Genomic DNA, 18,548 nt, shown 5'->3' with positions numbered 1-18,548 from the left:
CCTAATCCTCACCCTATCCCTAACCCTAAACAAACTACCTAACACTTACCTACCTAAAACCTCATCCTCACCCTCACCCACACCCTAACCCTCGCCCTCACGCAAGCCCTCCTCCTAACCGTAATACTAACTATAAACCTCATTCTCCCCCTCACCCCTCACTCTAAACCTAACCCTAACCCTAACCCTCACCCTCACCCTAACCTGACCCTTAACCTCAACCTCAACTTAAGCCTAATTCTAACCCTAACCCTCACACTAATCCTAACCCTCAAAATAACCCTAACCCTTCCCCTCACCCTAGCACTCAACCTAACCCTAACTCTCACAATAACCCTAAACCTAACCCCACCCTCACGCTAACACTCACTGTCACCCTATCCTTCAGCCTAAACCTAACCCTCAGCCTCACCCTAACCGTAAGCCTAACCCTAACCCAAACCCTAACCCTCACTCTCACCCTAACACTCACCCTAAAACTTACCCTCACCCTCACCCTAAAGCTAACCCTAACCATAACCCTCACACTAAACCTAACCCTCACCTAACCCTAACACTCACCCTCATCCTAACCCTAACCCTAAACCAAACACACACCCTATCCTTACCCTAACCCTAAACCTGACCCTAACCCTAATGCTCACCGTGACCCTAAACATACACCTCACACTAACCCTCACCCTAACCCTCACCATAACCCTAAAGCTCAGCCTCATCCTCACCCTCAGACTAACCTTAATGCTGTCTTACCCTCACCCTCACCTCTTACACTCACACTCACTATATCCCTAATGCTAAACCTAACACTCACCCTCACCCTAACCCTCAACCTAATCCTCACCCTAACCCTAACCCTAACCCTCACCCTAGCGCTAACCCTAACCCTAACCCTCACTGGAACGCTAAACCTAACCCTAAACCTAACACTTAAACTAACCCCCACCTCATCCTATCCGTCACCCTAACCCTAACCCTCACACACACCCTTAACTTCACCCTCACCCGAACCCTCACCCACACCCTAAACCTCAACCTCACCCTAAACTTCACACTAACACTAAACCTCACCTTAAACCTCACCCTCACCTTCACCCTAAAACTCACCCTTACCCTCAAACTCACCCCAAGCGTAACCCTAAACCTAACCCTAATCCTAAAACTAAGCCTCACCATTACCCTCACCCTAACCCTAAACCTAATCTTAACCCTCAGCATCACCCTTACCTTAACCCTAACCCGAACGTTAAACCTTAGCCTAAACCTAACCCTCACCCTATCCCTAATCCTAACCCTCATACTCACCCTAACCCTAACCCTAACCTTAACCCTCACCCTCACCCTAAATCTAACACTAACCCTAACGCTCACCCTCATCCTAACCCTCACCCTAACCATTACCCTCACACTAACCCTAACCCTCACCCACACCCTCACCTTCACCTTCACCCGAACCTGAACCCTCACCCTAAACTTCAAACGCACCCTAAACTTCACACTAAACCTAAACCTCACCCTAACCCTAACCCTCGCCCTGAACCTCACCCTATAACTCACCCTTACCCTCACCCTCACTCTAAGCCTAACCCTAAAACTAACCCTAATCCTAAACCTAAGCCTCACCATCACCCTCACCCTAACCCTAACCCTAATCCTAAAACTCAGCCTCATCCTCACATAAACCCTAAACCTAACCCTAAACCTTAGCCTAACCCTAAGCCTCACCCTAACCCTAATCGTAACACTCAAGCTCACCCCAAACCTAAACCTAACCATAACCCTCACCCTCACCCTAAACCTAACGCTAACCCTAACCCTCACCCTCACCCTAACCATCACCCTAACCCTTATCCTCACACTGAACCTAACCCTAACTCTAACCCTAACCATCACACTAACCCTAACACACACCATAACCCTAAACCTACCGCTCACCCTAACACTAACCCTCACCCTAACCCTAAACATAACCCCCACCCTCGCCCTAACACTCACTATCACCCTAACCCTCACCCTAAACCTAACCCTCACCCACCACCTAACTTTCACCCTCACCCTCACCCAACCCTCACCCTCAACCTAAACATCACCCCAAACTTAACCCTCACCCTAACCCTATTCCTAACCCTCACCCTAACCCTCACCCTCACCCTAACCCTCAAAATGACCCTAATCCTCACCCTATCCCTAACCCTAACACTTACCTACCGAAACCCTCACCCTCACCCTCACCCTAACCCTTGCCCACACGCAAGCCCTCACCCTTACCCTAATCCTACCCATAACCCTCACCCTCACGCAAACACTCACCCTCAGCCTTACCCTAACCCTAACCTTAATCCTAACACTAACCCTCACCCTCAAACTAACGCTCACCCTAAGCCTAACCCTAAGCGTCAGCCTCACCTTATACATTACCCTAACCCTGACCCTAACCCTCACACTAACAATCACCACAACACTCACACTCACCATAATCCACACGCTCACCCTAACCCACAACCTAACCCTTACACTTACCCTAATCCTACACCTGTCCCTCACTCTAACCCTCACACTATCCCTAAACCTAACCCTAACCCTCACCCTAGAACTCACCCTAAACCTAATCCTAACCCTAACCCTCACACTTATCCTTATGCTCACACTAACCCTAACCATCAACCTCAACCTAACCCTCACCCTAATCTTCACCCTAAGCCTAACCCTAACCCTCAAGCTAGCCCTCACCCTAACCCTCACCCTAACCATCACCCTCACCCTAACCTTCACCCTCACCCTAACCCTCACCCTAATCCTCAACTTCACGCTAGTCCTCACCATATCCCTAACCCTAACACTTACCTACCAAAACCCTCAGCCTCACCCTCAGCCTCACCTAATCCTCGACCTCATGAAAGCCCTCACCCTAACCCTAATCCTGACCATAACCCTCAACCTCACCCTCACCCTCACCTTAACCCTCGCCCTCACACAAGCCCTTACCCCAAACCTAAACCTCACCCTAACCCTAACCCTAACCCTCACCTTCACCCTCACCCTAAACCTAACACTAACCCTGACCCAGACCCTCAACCTCACCCTAACCCTCACCCTAATCCTTACCCTCACCCTAACCCTAAACCTAACCCTAAACCTATCCCTCATCCTAGACCTAACCCTAACCCTCACACTAACAGTAACCCTAACCCTAAACCTCACCATCACCCTAACCCTAACCCTCACCCTAACCCTAGACCTCACCTTAACCCTAATTCTAACCCTAACCCGCAGCCTCACCCTAATCCTCATCCTAACCTTAATCTTCACCCTCACCCTAACCCTCAACCTCACCCTAACCTAATCCTAACTATAACCCTAACCCTCACCCTAAACCTAATACTAACCCTAACCCTCACCCTCATCCTAACCCTCACCCTAACCATTACCCTCACACTAACCCTAACCCTAATTCTAACCCTAACCCTCACAATAACCCTAACCCTAACCATAACCCTAAACCCACAACTCACCCTAACACTAACCCTCACCCTAACCCTCACCCTAACCCTATCCCTAACCCTCAACCTCACACTAATCTTCACTTTCACCCTAACCCTCACCCTAAACCATACCCTCAACCACACCCTAACCCGAACCCTAACCCGAACCCGAACCCTCACCCAAACCTGACCCTCACCCTAAAATCACCGTAACCTTAACCCTCACCCTAACCCTAATCCTAACCTTCACCCTAACCCTCACCCTCACGTAAACCCTCAACTTCACCCTAAACCTCACCCTATCCCTAACCCTAACCAAATTACCTAACCCTTACCTACCTAAACCCTCACCCTCACACTCACCCACACCCTAACCCTCGCCTTCATGCAAGCCCTCCACCTAACCATAATATTAACCGTAACCCTCATCCTAACCCTCACCCCTCACCGTAAACCTAACCTTAACCCTCACCCTAACCCTATCCTGACCCTTACCTTCAACCTCAACCTAAGCCTAATTCTAACCCTAACCCTCAAACTAACCCTAACCCTCAACATAACCCTAAAATTAGCCCTCAACCTAACACTCACCCTAAACCTAACCCTCACCCTAACCCTAAACCTAACCACCACCCTCACACTAACACTCACTGTCACCCTATCCTTCAGACTAAACCTAACCCTCAGCCTCACCCTAACCGTAAGCCTAACCCTAACCCTAACCCTAAACCTCACACCCACCCTAACACTCATGCCAAACCTTAGCCTCCCCCTCCCCCTAACGCTAACCTAACCATAACCCTCACACTAAACCTAACCCTCACATAAACCTAACCCTAACACTCATCCTAACCCTATCCCTAAACCTAACACACACCCTAAACCTAATGCTAACCATAAACCTCAACCTAACCCTAACCCTCGCCCTGACCCTCAACATACACCTCACACTAAAGCTCACCCTAACCCTCACCCTAACCCTAATCCTCAGCCTCACCCTCACCCTCGGAATAACCTTAAAGCTAACTCTTACACTCACCCTCACCTCTTACACTCACACTCACCATATACCTTATGCTAAACCTAACACTCACCCTCACCCTAACCCTCAACCTAACCCTCACCCTCACCCTAACCCTAACCCTCACCCTCACACTAATCCTAAACCTAAACCTCACCATAACCCTAACCCTAACCCTCACCCTATCCTTAAACCTCACCCTAACCCTAACACTAACCCTCACCGTCAACCTCACCCTAACCCAAACCCTAACCTTCACCTTAACCCTCGCCCTAACACTAACGCTAACCCTACACCTCACCCTCAACCTAAACCTCACCCTAACCCTTACTCTCACCCTCACTCTAAAACTCACCCTTATCCTCAACCTCAACCTAAGCATAACCCTAAACCTAACTCTAATCCTAAACCTAAGCCTCACCATCACCCTCACCCTAAGCCTAAACCTAATCCTAACCCTGAGTCTCACCCTCACCTTAACCCTAACCCAAACTCTAAACCTTAGCCTAAACCTAACCCTCACCATATCCCTAATCCTAACCCTCACACTCACCCTAACCGTAACCTCACCCTAAATCTAATGCTAACCTTAACCGTCACACTCACCCTAACCAATATCCTCACACTAACCCTAACCCTAAATCTAACCCTAACCCTCACAATAACCCTAAACCTCACTATAACCCTAAACCTACAACTCACCGTAACCCTCACCCTAAACCTAACCCTCACTCTAACCCTCACCTTAAACCAAACCCTAACCCTCAACCTCACACTAATCCTCACTGGCACCCAACTCTCACCCTAAACATAATCCTCACCCACAACTTAACCCTCACCCAACCCTCACCCTCACCCTAAACATCACCCTAACCTTAACCCTCACCCTACACCTAATCTTAACCCTCATACTAATCCTCACCCTCACCCTAACCCTCACCTTCAACCTAATCCTCACACTAACTCTAACCCTCACCCTAACCCTCACCCTAACCCTAACCCTCACCCTCACCCTCACTCTACCTGAAACCTTAACCCTAACTATCACCCTAAATTTAACTCTCAACCTAACCCAACCCTAACTCTCAATCTGTCCCTCAACCTAAACCTAAAACTAACTGTAACACTGACACTCACCCTCACCCTAACCATCATCCTAAACCTTACCATTATGCTAAACCTCACCCTAAACCTAAACCTAACCCTAACCCTCACGCTAACGCTCACGGTAACCCTAACCCAAATTATAACCCTAAACCTAAACCTCACCCTAACCCTACCCCTACCCGTAATCCTCACCTTCACCGAAACCCTCACCCTAACCCTTACCCTCACCCTAAACCTAACGCTAACTCGCACACTAACCCTAACCCTCAACCTTACCATAAACCTACCACTCACACTAAAGCTAACCCTAACTCTAACCCTAATCCTCACCCTAACCCTAACGCTAACCCTAACCCTCCCCTAACCCTAACCCTCAGGTTCAAGCTCAACCTGTCTAACTCCAACCCTAATCCTAATCCTAACCCTAAACCACACTCTCACCCTCATCCTAACTATAACCCTAAACCTAACCCTAACACTCACGCTCACATTAACCTCACCCTCAACCTCACCCTTACCCTCACCCTCACCTTAACACTCACAATAACCCTAACCCTAACTCTCACCCTAAACCTCACCCTAACAATTACCCTCACCCTAACTCTAACCCTAACCCTAACCCTCACACTAACCCTAGCTCTCACCCTAACCCTAGCGATACCACTCACACTAACCGTCACCCTAACCTCACCCTAAACCTAATGCTAACCCTAAACCTCCACATCACACAAGCCCTCAATCTTATCCTAACCCTAAGCCTAAATTTCACACTCAACCAAACCCTCAGACTAACCCTAACCCTCAACCTAACCGTAACCCTCACCTTCACTCTCACCCTCACCTTCAGCCTAACTCTAACCCTAACTCTGTAACTAACCCTAACCCTCAACCTCACCCACACCCTCACCCTCACCCTACACCTAACCCTCACCATAAACCTATCCCTCACCCTAATCCTAACCCTAACGCTCACACTCACCCTCACCCTAAACCTAAAACTAACCCTCAGCCTCACTCAAACCGTAAGCCTAACCCAACCCCTAACCCTAACCCTCACTCTCACCATAACCCTCACCCTAAACATTACCCTAAACTTCACCCTAAATCTAACTCTAACCATAACCCTCACACTAAACCTACACCTCAACCTAACCCAAAACCAAGCCCTCACCCTCACTCTAAACCTCACCCTCATCATAACCCTAAACCTAAAACTAACTCACCCTAACCCTAACCCTAACCCTAAACCTCACCCTAACCCTAACCCTCACCCTAACCCTCACCCTCACCCTAACCCTCAACCTAAGCCTAACACTAAGCCTAAGCCTAAACCTCACCCTAACCCTCACACTCACCCTCACCCTAACTCTAATCCTAAACTTAACACTATTCTTAACCTCAACCTAAGCCTCACCCTCACCCTAACCCTAACCCAAGTCCTCACACTAACCCTCACCCTAACCCTAACTCTAACCTTAATGCTCACCCTCACCCTAACCCTAACTCTAACCCTAAAACTCACCCTAACCCTAACCTTCACCCTCACCCTCAACCTCACCGTAAATCTAGCCCTAAACCTAACAATAATACTAACCCTAAACCTAACCCTAACCCTAACCCTCACCCTCAGCCTCACCCTCACAACACACTTATCCCTAACCCTAACACTAACACTAACCCTAAACCTAAACCTAACCCTAAATCTAACCCTAAACCTAACCCTAATCCTCAGCCTCACCTGCACCCTAACCCAAACTCTAACCCTAACCCTCACCCTAACTCTAAGCGTAATCCTAACCCTAACCCTAAGCCTCACACTTACCCTCACCCTAACCCTAATCCTAAACCTAACCCTATCCCTAAACCTAACATTCACCCTATCCGTCACCCTAGCCCTCACCCTAACCCTAACCCTAAACTTCATCCTAAACCTGACACTAACGATATCCGTAACCCTCATCTTAACCCAAACCCTAACCCTCACCCTCATGCTCAGCCTAAGCCTAAGCCTAAGCCTAACCCTAACCCTCATCCTAACCCTAACACTAACCCTAACCCTAACCCTAAATCTCACCCTCAACCTAACCCTAACTCTAACCCTAACCCTAACAATAACCCTAACCCTCACCCTAACCATAATCCTAACCCTAAACCTAAACCTCACCCTAAAACTTACCCTCACGCTACCACTAACCCTCACCCTAACACTAACCCTCATACTAACACTAACCATAACCTCAGCCTAACATTAAACCTAACCCTCAACCTAAACCTAACACTCACGCTCAATGTAACCCTCACTATAACCCTAACCCGAACCATCACCCTAACCCTAATCCTCACCCACACCCTCACCCTCAGCCTAAACCTAAGCTTAACCCTAAATCTCACCCTAAACCTCCCCCTAACCCTAACCCTAGCACTAAACCTCACCCTCTGCCTAACAATAACCCTAACCCTAAACCTCAACCTAACCATAAACTTCACCCTCACCCTCAACCTCACCGTAACTCTAACCCTAACCCTAAAAATAACACTAGCCCTAACCGTCACCCTCAGCCTCACCCTCACGGCAAACTAAACCATAACCATAACAATAACAATGACACTAACCCTAAGCCTAACCCTATCCCTAACCCTAATCCTAACCCCCACCCTCACCCTCAGTCTAACCCTAAGCCTAACCCTAACCCTAACCCTAACCCTCACCGTAACCCTAACCCTAACCCTAAAACAAACCCTAACCCTAAACCTAGCCCTAAATGTAACCCTAAACCCAAACCTAATCCTCAGGCTCACACTCACCCTAACTCAAACCCTAATGCTAACAGTCACGCTCTCAGTCTTACCCTAAACCTAAACCTAATCCTCATACTCACTCACACCCTAACCCTAATCCTAAACCTAACCCTATCCCTAACCCTAACGCTCACCCTAACCCTCACCCTAGCCATCACCCTAACCCTAATCCTAACCCTAAACCTCATCCTAACCCTGACCCTAACCCTAACCCAAACCCTAAGCCTAACCCTAAACCTAATCCTCACCCTCAGGCTCCGCCTAAGCCTAAGCGTAATTGTAAGCCTAACCCTAACCCTAACCCTCCCTAACCCTAACCATAACCCTAAACCTAACTCTAAACCTAAATCTCACCCTCACCCTAACCCTAAGTCTAACCCTAACCCTAACCCTAAAAATAACCCTAAACCTCACCCTAACCATAATGCTCACCCAAACCCTAACCCTCAAACTAACACTTACCCTCCCCCTAACACTAACCCTAACCCTAACACTAACCCTCACACTAACCCTAACCCTCACCATAATCCTAAACCTCACCCTAACACTAACCCCAACCCTCACCCTAGCCCTCACCTTAACCCTAATTCTAAACCTTACCCACACCCTAAGCCTAACCCTCATCCTCACCCTAAACCTCACACTCAGCCTAAACCTAATCCTCAATTTAACCCTCATCCTAAATCTAACCCTAACCAATACCCTAGCCCTAAACCTAACCCTAACCCTCACACTTATCTTAAGCCTCACCCTCAGCCTAAACCTCACCTTTACCCTTACCATCATCCTCAGACTAACCCTCACCCTAATCCTAAACCTCATCCTAACCGTCACCTTAAACGTAAACATAACCATCACACTATCCCTAACTTTCACCCTAAACCTCACGCTCAGCCTAACCCTAAGCCTAAGCCTAAACCTTCCCCTAACCCTCCCACTCACCCTAGCACTCACCCTAACCATAATCCTAACACTAAACCTCATCCTAACCCTCACCCTAATCCTAACCCTAACTGTCACCCTAACCCTATTCCTCACCCCCATCTCACCCTCAGCCTAACCCTAAGCCTAAGCCTAAGCCTCACCCTAACCCTCATCCTCACCCTCACCCTAACCCTAGTCCTAAACCTAACCCTATCCATAAACTTCAACCTAACCCTTACCCACACCCTAACCCTAACGCTAACCCTAACACTAAACTTCACCCTAACCCTCCCCTAAGCATAACTCTAACCCTAAACCTCACCCTCACACTCACCCTAACCCTAACCCTAACCCTAAACCTCACCCAAACCTTAACACTCACCCTCGCCCTCAACCTCCCCATAACTCTAAACCTAACCCTAACAATAACACTAACCCTAAACATAACCATAACCCTAACCCTCACCCTCAGCCTCAGCCTCACCACAAACTTATCCCTAACTATAACACTAACAATAAACCTAACCCTAAGCCTAACCCTAACCCTAACTCTAATCCTCACCCCACTCTCAGCCTCAGCCTAACCCAAAGCCTAAGCCTAACCCTAACCATAACCCTCACTGTAACCCTAACCCTAACACTAACCCTAACCCTCAACCTAACCCTACATCTAAACCTAATACTCAGCCTCAACTTCACCCTAACCCTAACCCTCACCATAACTCTCAGCCTAACAATATCCTTAACCCTAACACTCACACTCACCCTCACCCTAACCCTAATCCTCAAACTAACCCTATCCTTAATGCTAACCCTCACTCTCACTGTAACCCTTACCCTAACCCTCACCCTAAACATAAAATTAACCCGAATCCTAAATCTCACCCTAACCCTAACCCTAACCCTCACCCTAACCCTAGCCCTAAACCTCACCCTCAGCCTAACCCTAACCTAACCCTAACACTAACACTAACACTAACTCTAAACCTAACCCTAAATCTAATCCTAAACCTAACCCTAATCCTCATCCTCACCTGCACCCTAACCCAAACTCTAACCCCTCACCCTAACTCTAAGCCTAATCCTAATCCTAACCCTAACCCTCACCCTCATCCTAGCCCTCAACCTCACCCTAACCCTAACCCTAAACCTCATCCAAAACCTGACACTAAACACAACTGTAACCCTCACCATAACCCGAACCCTAACCCTAACCCTCATGTTCAGCCTAAGCCTAAGCCTAAGCTTAACCCTAACCCTAACTCTCACCCTAACACTAACACTAACCCTAACTCTAAGCCTAAATCTCACCCTCACCCTAACCCTAACGTGAACTATCACCCTAACCTTAATTCTCACCCACACCCTCACCCTCAGCCTAACCCTAAACCTCACACTAACCCTCCCCCTAACCCTAACTCTAACCCTAAACCTCAACCTCTCCCTAACAATAACCCTAACCCTAAACCTCACCCTTATCCTAACCTTCACTCTCACCCTCAACCTCACCGTAACTCTAACCCTAACCCTAAAAATAACACTCGCCCTAACACTTACCCTGACCCTCACCCTCAGCCTCACCCTCACGGCAAACTTAACCATAACCATAACACTTACAATAACCTTAATCCTAAGCCTAACCCTATACCTAACCCTAATCCTAATCCCCACCCTCAACCTCAGCCTAACCCTCACCCTAAACCTAATGTGAACCATCACCCTAAACTTAATTCTCACCCACACCCTCACCCTCAGCCTATCACTAAGCCTAACCCTAAACCTCCCCCTAACCCTCCCCCTAACCCTATCTCTAACCCTAAACCTCAACTTCTCCCTAACAATAACCCTAACCCTAAACCTCACCCTTACCCTAAACTTCACTCTCACCCTCAACATCAGCCTAACCCTCAGCCTAACCATAAGCCTAACCCTAACCCTAACCCTCACAGTAACCCTAACTCTAACACAAACCCTAACCCTAAACCTAGCCATAAATCTAACCCTAAACCTAAACCTAATCGTCAGCCTCAAACTCAACCTAACCCAAACCCTAACCCTAATCCTCACCCTAACTCTCAGTCTAACCCTAACCCTACCACTAACCCTCACACTCACCCTCAACCTAAACCTAATCCTAAACCTAACCCTATCCCTAACACTAACCTTACTTTAACCCTCACCCTAGCCCTCACCATAACCCTGACCCTAACCCTAACCCTAACCCTAAGCCTAACCCTAAACCTAATCCTCACCCTCATGCTCCGCCTAAGCCTAAGAGTAAGCCTAAGCCTAACTCTAACCCTAACTCTCCCTAACCCTAACCCTAACCCTAACCCTAAATCTAAACCTAAATCTCACCCTCACCCTAACCATAACTCTAACAGTAACCATAACCTCACCCTAACCATTACGCTCACCCTAACCCAAACCCTCACGCTAACACTTACCCTCACCCTAACACAAACCCTAACCCTAACACTAACCCTCACACTAACCATAACCCTCACCCTAATCCTAAACCTCACCCTAATCCTAACCCCAACCCTCACCCTCACCTTAGCCCTCACCCTAACCCAAATTCTAAACCTTACCCTCACCCTAACCCTAACCCACATCCTCACCCTAAACCTCACATTCACCTAACCCTAATCGTCAATTTAACCCTCACCCTAACCCTAAACCTAAACATTAACCTAGCCCTAAACGTTACTCTAATCCTCAAACTTATCTTAACCCTCACCCTCAGCCTAAACCTCACCTTTACCCTTACCATCATCCTCAGCCTAACCCTCACCCTAACCCTAAACCTCATCCTAACCATCACCCTAACCTAAAACCTAACCATCACCCTAACGCTAACCCTCACCCTCAACCTCCCGCTCAGCCTAACCCTAAACCTAAGCCTAACCCTAACCCTAACCCTCACCTTAATCCTAATAATAACCCTAACACTAACCCTAACCCTATACCTAACCCTAAATCTAACCCTAAACCTAACCCTAATCCTCAGCCTCACCTGCACCCTAACCCAAACCCTAACTCTCACCTTAACTCTAAGCCTAAGGCTAACCCTAAATCTAAGCCTCACACTCACCCTCACCCTAACCCTAATCCTAAACCTAACTCTATCCCTAATCCTAACCCTCACCTTAACTCTCACCCTAGCCCTCAACCTAACCCTAAACCTAATCGTATACCTGAAACTAACCATAACCCTAATCCTCACCCTAACCCGAACCCTAAACCTCACCATCATGCTCGGCCTAAGCCTAAGCCTAAGCCTAAACATAACCCTAACCCTCACACTAACAATAACCCTAAAACTAACCCTAACTCTAACCCTAAACCTCACCCTCACACTAACCCTGACTCTAACCCTAAACCTAACCCTAACAATGACCCTAACCCTCACCCTAGACATAATCCTCACCCTAACCCTAAGCCTCACCCTAACATTTACCCTCATCCTAACACAAACCTGAACCCTAAAACTAACGCTCACAATAACCCTAACCCTAGACTCACCCTAACCCTAACCCTAACCCTAACCCTCAACATAACCCTAACCCTCACACTCAACGTAACCCTCAACCTAACCCTGACCCTCACCCTAAAACTTGCCCTAACCCTAACACTAACCCTAACCCTAATCCTAACCCTAAACCTCACCCTCACCGTAACCATAATCCTAACCCTAACCCTAACAAAAACCCTAATCCTAACCCTAACCCTAACCCTAACCATTACCCTAACCCTAAACCTAACCCTCCCCCTAACACTTACCCTCACATTAACACTAACCGTAACCCGAACACTAAGCCTCACACTAACCCTAAATATCACCCTAACCCTATACCTCACCCTAACACTAATCCTAAACCTCAACCCAACCCTTGCCCTAACCCTAATACTCATCCTCACAGTAAACCTCACACTAAGCCGAACACTAATCCTCAATCTAACCCTCACCCTCACCCTAACCCTAACCCTAACCCTCGCCCTAACCCTAACCCTTACCCTTACCGTAACCATCACCTTCAGCATAATCCTCACCTTACCCTTACTGTCACCCCCAACCTAACCCTCACCCTAAGCCTAACCCTCACCCTAACACTAACTCTACCCATAAACCTCACCCTCACCCTAATCCTAACTCTAACCCTAACCCTAACACTAAACCTAACACTAAGCCTAACCCTAACCCTCACCCTCACCCTCACCGTAAACCTAACCCTAACCAGAACACTCACCCTCACCCTAACCCTAATCTTAACCCTAAACCTGAACCTAATCCTAACCCTCAACCTCACTGTAACCCTTACCCTAACCCTCACCCTAACCGTAAACATAACCAGAATCTTACTCTCACCCTAACCCTAACCCTAACTCTGACCTTAACCCTAACATTAAAACTCACCCTCACCCTAGCCCTCACCCTAATCCTAATCCTAACCCTAACCCTCATCCTAACCCTCCCCCTAACCCTTAACCTAACACTCACACTAACCCTAAACCTCACTCTAAACCTGACCATCAGCCTAACCCTAAGCCTAACCCTAAACCTAACCCTAGCACACACACTCACCCTCACTCTAACCTTAATCCTAACCCTAACCCTCACCCTCAACCACACCCTCAGTGTAACAATAAGCCAAAAACACACCCAAACCCTAACCCTCACAATCACCCTAACCCTTACCCTAATCCTAATCCTAACCCTAACCCTAACGCTCACCCTCAGCCTCAACTTAACCCTAACTCTAACCCTAAACCTCACCCTCAGCCGAACCCTAAACCTAACCCTAACCTTAAATCTCACCCTAAACATCACCCTCACCCTAGCCCTCACCCTAAACCTAATCCTAACCCTAACCCTCATCCTGACCTTCCCCATAACCCTAACCCTAAATCTCACCCTAATTCTAACCCTCACCCTCATGCTCAGTTTAACAATAAGCCTAAGCCAAAACCTTACCCTAACCCTCACCCTCACCCTAGTCCTCACCCTAACACAAATCCTAACCCTAACACTCAACCTAACCCTAAACCTCACCCTCACCGTAACCCTTACCCTAACCCTAACCCTGACCCTCACCCTAACCCTAATCTTAACACTAAACCTTAACCTAACCCTAATCCTCAACCTCACTGTAACCATGACCCTAACCCTCAACCTAACCCTAAACTTAACCTGAACGCTACTCTCACCCTAACCCTAACCCTTACTCTCACCCTAACCCTAACATTAAACCTCAACCTAACCCTAGCCCTCACGATAATCCTAATCCTAACCCTTACCCTCACACTCACCCTCGCCCTCAGTGTAACCCTAAGCCTAATCCTAACTCTAACCCTAACCCTCACACTCACCTTAACCCTTACCCTAATCCTAATCCTAACCCTAACTCTCACCCTCACCCTCAGCCTCACCTTAAGCCTAAATCTAACCCTAAACCTCAACCTCAACATAACCCCAACCCTAAAACTAACCCGATTCCTCACCCTAACCCTAACACTAACCCTAAACTTCACCCTCACCCTAACCCTAAACATAACCCTAAAACTCACCATAACCCTAACCTTCACCCTCACCCTCAACCTCACCGCAAATCAATCCCTAACCCTCACAATAATCCTAACCCTAACCCTAACTCTAAACCTAAGCCTCACCCTCACCCTAACCTTAAACCAAAACCTCAACCTCAGCCTCACCCTCACCTCAAACTTAACCCTAACCATAACACTAACATTAACCCTAACCCTAAGCCTAACCCTAACCTTAACTCTAATCCTCACCCCCACAGTGACCCTCAGCCTAACCATCTCCCTATCCCTAACATTAACACTAACCCTATCCCTAAACCTAACGCTAAATTTAACCCTTAACCTAACCCTAATCCTCAACCTCAACTGCACCCTAAACCAAACCCTAACCCTAACCCTCACCCTAAGTCTCAGGCTAAACCTAAACCTAACTCTAAGCCTCACACTCAACCTCACCCTAACCCTAATCCTAAACCTAACCCTTCCCTAACCCTAACCCTCAACCTAACACTCACCTTAACACTCACCCTAACCTTAACCCTAACCCAAAACCTCATCCTAAACCTGACAGTAATCATAACCCTAAATCTCACCGTAACCCTCACCCTAACCCGAACCCTCATGCTCGGCCTAAGCCTTAACCTCAGCCTAAGCCTAACCCTAACCCTCACCCTAACCCTAACCCTAACACTCACCCCAACTCTAACCATAAATCTCACCCTCACACTCACCTTAACCCTAAATCTAAACCTACCATAACCCTAACAATAATCGTAACCCTCACCCTAACCATAATCCTCAACCTAACCATAATCATCACCCTAACCCTAAAACCCACCCTAAAACTTGCCCTCACCCTACCACTAACCTTAATCGGAACACTAACCCTCACAAAAACCCTAACCCTAAACTCACCCTAACCACAACCCTAACCTGAAACCTCAACCTAAGCCTAATCCTCACGCTCAACTTAACCCTAACCCTAACCATAATCCTCACCCTAACCCTAACCCTCATACTAACACTTACCCTCACCCTAACACTAACCCTAATCCTAATCCTAATCCTATCCCTAACCCTCACCCTCACGCTCACCGTAACTATAACCCTAACACTAATGCTAACAATAACCCTAAGCCTAACCCTAACCCTCACCCTAAACATAACCCTCACCATAACCCTAAGCTCACCCTAACACCCTCACCCTAAAACTAACCCTATCCCTACCACTAACCCTCACACTAACCCTAACCATCACCCTAACACTAAACCTCACCCTAACACTAACCCTAAACCTCACCCTCATCTTAGCCCTCACCCTAACCCTAACCCTCATCCTCACCCTAAACCTCACACTAACCCTAACACTTATCCTCAATATAACCCTCACTCTCACTCTAAACCTAACCCTAAGCCTCACCCTAACCCTAACCCTCACACTTACCATAAACCTCACCCTCAGTCTAATCTTCAACTTTACCCTTAGCGTAACCCTCACCCTAACCCTCACCCTAACCCTAACTCTACCCCTAAACCTCACCCTCACTCGAAACCTAACTCTAAATCTAACCCTAACACTAAACCTCACCCTAAACCTAACCCTAAACCTTATCCTCAACCAAACGCTCAGCCTAACCCTAAGCCTAAGCCTAACACTTACCCTCAACCACACGCTCACCCTAGCCCTCACCCTAACCCTAATCCTAAAACTAACCCTCATCCTAACCCTCACCCTAACCCTAACCCTAACCATCACCCTAACTCTAATCCTCACCCCCACCCTCACCCTCAGCCTAACCCTAAGCCTAAGCCTAAGCCTAACCCTAATCCTCACACTCACCCTCACCCTAACCCAAATCCTAACCCTAACTAAACACTAACCCTAAACCTCAACCTAACCCTAACCCTAACCCTAACCCGCCCATTAACTCTCAACCTAAACCTAACCCTAACACAAACCATAACCCTAACCCTCAACCTAACCCTCACCCTAACCCTAACTCTAACCCTAAACCTCACCACCACCCAAAACCTAACTTTAACTCTAATGCAAACCCTAAACCTCACGCTAACCCTAACCGTAACCCTCACACTCACCCTCACCATAACCTTAACCCTAAACCTAACACTATCAATAACCCTAACCCTAATCTTAACCCTCAACTTAACCATAAATCTCACCCTAACCCAAACCCTGACCTAACACTTATCCTCACCCTAACATTAACCCTAACCGCAACCCTAACCCTCACACTAATCCTAACCCTAACCTCACCCTAACCCTAACCCTAACCCTAACCCTCAACCTAAACCTAAAACTCACGCACAACCTAACCCTAACCCTAACCATAAACCTCACCCTAACCCTAACCCTCATACTAACACTTACACTCACCCTAACACTAACCCTAATCCTAATCCTAACCCTAACCCTAACCCTCACCCTGAAACTCACCGTAACCGTAACTCTAACCCTAACGCTAACAATAACCCTAAACCCAACCCCAACCCTCACCCTAACCCTAACCCTCACCATAACCCTAAGCTCACTGGAACACCCTCACCCTAACACTAAGCCTAACCCCGACACTAACTCTCACACTAAGCCTCACCATCACCCTAATCCTAAACCTCACCCTAACACTAAACCTAAACCTCACCCTGACCTTAGCCCTCAACCTAAACCTAACACTCATCCTCACCCTAAACCTCACACTAACCCTAACATGAATCCTCAATCTAAACCTCACACTCACCCTAACCCTAACCCTAATCCTCACACTAACCCTCAACTTTACCCTTACTGTCACCTTCACCCTAAATCTCACCCTAAACCTAAACCTCACCCTAACCCTCATCCTAACCATAACCCTAACCATCACCCTAACCTTAACCCTAACCCTCACCCTTACCATAACCCTCACCCTCAGCCTAACCCTCAACTTTACCCTTACCGTCAGCCCCACCCTAACACTCACCCTAACCCTAACTCTACCCCTAAACCTCACCCTCAACCTAACCCTAACTCTAACCCTAACCCTAAAACTAAACCTCACCCTAACACTAACCCTAAAGCCTTATCCTCAACCAAAGGCTCAGCCTAAACCAAGCCTAAGCCTAACACTTACCCTAAACCACACCCTCACCCTGGCCCTTATCCTAACCCTAATCCAAACCCTAACCCTCATCCTAACACTCACACTAACACTAACACTAACCATCACCGTAACACTAATCCTCACCCCCATCCTCAACCTCAGCCTAACCCTAAGCTAAGCCTGAGCCTAACCCTAAACCTCACATTCACCCTCAGCCTAACCCTAATCCTAACCCTAACTCTAACACTAACCCTAAAACTCAACCTAACCCTCACCCCAACCTTAACCCTAAAACTGACCCTAAACCTAACCCTCGACCTAACCGTCCAACTAACCCTAAACCTCACCCTCACCCTAACCCTAATCCTAACCCAAAAACTAAACCTCACCCTAACCCTAAACCTAACCCTCACCCTCACCCTAACCATAACTCTGACCCGAACCCTAACAATAACACTAATCTTAACCCTAAACCTAACCCTAACCCTAACCCTAATGCTAACACTCACCCTCACCCTAGCCCTAATCCTAACCCTCAACCTAACCCTAACACTCACCTTCACCGTAACCCTTACC

The sequence above is a fragment of the Dipodomys merriami genome, unplaced genomic scaffold (assembly GCF_024711535.1).
Source record: "Dipodomys merriami isolate MVZ:Mamm:240054 unplaced genomic scaffold, mDipMer1.0.p SCAF_77, whole genome shotgun sequence".
NCBI lineage: Eukaryota > Metazoa > Chordata > Mammalia > Rodentia > Heteromyidae > Dipodomys > Dipodomys merriami.
This window is presented reverse-complemented; position numbering follows the sequence as displayed.